Here is a 4,023-nt window from a genome sequence, read left to right on the forward strand (position 1 = left end):
TTGACTGGGAATTTCTCTAATTCAAATATCCATTCCATTTCTTTTAATCCTCAAATTACTATTATTCCATTCCCTTTTGTTATCTCAAACCATCCAATTCAATTTTATTCCAATGCATTCTTAAAATGATTACAAGTTAACAACCATAATCACATTTGTTGTGTACCGTATCCTCATCTTTCTCACGATGTTAGAGAATTATGTGAAACAAAGCTGTGATTAAACCTCCAGAGTTACTTAATTTGGTGCGAGTTTCTAAATGTATCAATATTTCCCCCTTTTTCCAAATGATAGAGCTTTTGGTTAGAGAAAAAGCGAGTGGAAAAAGATGTATCATGTTATCGTTCAAAGGAAGTGACAATCACTGGGGAACTACTCCCCACTATGGCAATGGATTTCAATTCCTGAATCTAGGTACGTAACACCTTTTAATCTTGTTATGATTCGATTGTAAATTTGTAATCACACTTTTTATGATGATGATTGATGAAGACGATGAGAAAAATATGTCGCAATGCAGGTTGAGAAAATAGCAGAGCTACTCAATGTTTGTTGGTTTGAGATTCGTGGCACGATGCGTACTCGTTACTTATCTCCTAGAACTCGTTACTCGGTTTACATAGTGTTCAAGACAAAAGAACGGATGTCCTAATTTGGGAGATGTGCCGATAGATACTATAGTTGGTTGGTTGGGCAAGAAACTTCTCAAAAGGTGATATACTTTGTTGGGCCTCGTGCTCGTGGCCGGTGGCCGAAGGAGGGATGTAGCAAGACCAGAAGTGAGAGAAGACGGTTGGATGGAAGCTGAGCTTGGTGAGTTCTACAATGAAATCTTGTTGTGATGATATTGCGGTAACTCTGATTAAGACCGATAATCCTAATTGGAAACGTGGTTTGATCATTCAAGGATTTGAATTCCGCCCTGCGAAACCAGGTAAATTGTTATTTACCGGTTCTTGTGATGGAATAAGACCGGTGTCTGGTTCAATGTTTGCTTCAGTGTCATGTTTAAGCAAGTGAAAAGCTTTTTGTATTTGTAATGTTTTCGAACCTTCAAGTTTTTGGATTGTAATGCTGTATTGTTTGATTTGTTCATTCTTGCATGAACAAATTTCAATAAACAATGAAGATCAAAAGATAAATCATTTTTACAGAATATTAGCTTTCAAGAATGAATAGTATACCTTTAAATAATTTAAATATCTAGGTGCTCGTTCGGTCGTTCCCACTTCACTCGAAAAGTACTCATGTTTATTTAATTTTAAATTTGATGATTGTTTACATTTTATATATTTCACCCCAATTTCAAAATAAATTTATTTAAACTTTTTGATAAAAATTTTGATATTAATATTAATATTTTATCAATCTTGTAAATGCAATACTAATTTTACCATGGTTTATTAGGGCAAAAATAATTCAAAATTAAACATTTTTTAAAAAGCTTTTAATGTTTCGAAAATTCAACTAATGATTAATTTTTCATATTAAATTGCAAAAAAAACATCATCTTCTACTTATAAACCTTTTTTGTTCTTGACAAACTTTTAATATTTCAAAATTCAATTTATGATGAAATTTTTATAATTAATTTGCAAAACCTCATCTCTAACTGTTTAGTCACTAATACTTTTATAAAACATTAGTTACCCCTTAATGATTTCTTGAACATTGGAAAAAAGATTTATTACATGGTGGACATCGTCCCAGAATGGACGTTGGAGCATCCCTATCCACACCTCTATAATTTACTTTAGGGTCAATTAGGGGATGGGCAACTTTTAAGTTTGAATTAAGAAAATGGGTCACTTCAAGTTTATATTAGGCAATTGGGCAACCTAGTAGAGAGAGAATAAATTTATGACATTTTTAACATTTTTGCCTATTAAACTTGGCAAGCTGGAAAAGTAATTTCGTGGGACCCAAATCCACTTTGCCTATAAAAATAATTTTTTTCCCACTAACTTTTAACAACTAATTTTTGTGGACCCCATAAACATTCTTTATTCATTAAACTTTTGGATCATATTTAATATTTAAAAATCATATATGAGCAACTACTTTTAATATAGTACATATTTTTCATATATAAAGTTAACATAAATCTATATGAATTAATAATAAAATCGATGTAAACTCTAAATATATGAAAGTTACCCAATAAATTATACATTTTGACTTATAAAAGAAACTTTCATATTTATGAAATCTACCCAAATAAATGATAATTCATAAAATATGTAAATTATGTAAATTTATGGATAATTATCATAAATCTGAGTAAATTTAATAAACTTGGAACCTTCATAGATCCTTCATTTTTGCCAAAATGGCAGGAAAACAATTTGTCTACATTTAATTTTAATATAGTTGGGTAAATTTAATAAATTTTGAAAACCTACGTGAATCTTACATTTTTTGGTCAAAATTGATCTCACACTTTTTGTTTTTGCCAAAAATAGAACACTCACGAAATGCTACATTTTTTTTCCAAAAAATAAAATGACAAATTGGGATCTGGCAGCAAAGTGCATTCGTTATAATTTTTATGTTTATAAAATGACAAAAATTGTTAATAAAATGACAAATTTGTTAATATATGACAAACCCTACACCTTTCACGATGAACTGATCTAATAACTTTAATTTTCAAGGATCATATCTACTTGCTAGAACCAATATAATCCATATTGAGTACAACCTGCAGATTGCCAATCATCCCAAGTTCTTGATTAGTCATAGGTAGAGCCATGCTTATAATCTATTGAAAAAGATATCCGCTATAGTGCTATTTCACCCCAAAAAATAGAGTTATCCTAAGGTTCACCCCTAGAGTGAACATTTAGGTTCACCCAACCAATAGGAATCAAGTATTTCATAATTAATATTTTTAAAAAAAGAAAAAAAATATTGTCAAGTTATATTATGTTTTTAAAATAAATAAATAAAAACAAATAAAATAATAGCCGTTACAAAAAAATGAATTTTTGAAAACTATTTTTAATATCGTCAAAAACACTAAACCCTAAACCCTAAATCATAAACCCTAAACCCTTGGGTATACCCCTAAACCCTTGGATAATTTTAAACTCTAAACCCTAAACCCTAAATTCTAAACCCTAAACCCTAAATCCTAAACCCTAAACCCTTGGGTATACCCTAAACCCTTGGATAATTTTAAACTCTAAACCCTAACCTTAAATTCTAAACCCTAAACCCTTGGATAAATCATAAACACTTGGATAATCCTAAATTCTAAATCAAAAACACTAAACACTAAAACATTAAATCTTAAAAATACTATTATGGTTTAATGTTTTTAATTTAGGGTTTAGTATTTATCCAAGGGTTTAGGATTTAGAGTTTAGAGTTTAGTGTTTTGTTGACGAAATTAAAATCTTTTTAAAAATATTTTTTTTGCATATATTATTATTTTATTTTAATATTTTTATTTTAAAATGTAATATAACTCGACAATATTTTGTTTATTTTTTAAAAAGATATCAATTGTGAAATGAGTGATTTCTATTGGTTGGTGAACCTTAAGGTTTACTCTAGGGGTACACCAAGATTAAGTCCAAAAAATATAGGATAATTTGGTGCCTCCATGTCAAGTATCTAGTGATTTTTATGTTTTAAGAAGTTAAGACTCAACCTGAGTTTGACCAAATTCTCTCGCATAAACTTCTTATCTTAAATATTTAAAATCATCAACAAAACACTAAACATAAACTCCTAAACTCTAACCATGAATCCTAAATCCGGAACCCTTGGGTAAATCCGGAACCCTTGGGTAAATCCAGAATCCGAATAAATTATACATTTTGACCCATAAAAGAAACTTTCATATTTATGAAATTTACCCAAATAAATGATAAATTATTCATAAAATTATATAAATTTATGGGTAATTTTCATAAATCTGGGTAAATTTAATAAACTTGGAAACCTACATGGATCTTTCATTTTTTGTCAAAATGGTAGGAAGAACAAATTTGTCTACATTTATCTTAAATATTAAAA

At 29.2% G+C, this 4,023-nt stretch overlaps 1 pseudogene; it reads left to right on the plus strand.

Moving 5' to 3' along the window:
• Positions 1–287: 287 nt before the first annotated feature.
• On the plus strand, positions 288–1,020 carry LOC130506170 (F-box protein At2g02240-like; annotated as a pseudogene).
• Positions 1,021–4,023: the final 3,003 nt, after the last annotated feature.

This window comes from Raphanus sativus, unplaced genomic scaffold (genome assembly GCF_000801105.2).
Source record: "Raphanus sativus cultivar WK10039 unplaced genomic scaffold, ASM80110v3 Scaffold2958, whole genome shotgun sequence".
Taxonomy (NCBI): domain Eukaryota; kingdom Viridiplantae; phylum Streptophyta; class Magnoliopsida; order Brassicales; family Brassicaceae; genus Raphanus; species Raphanus sativus.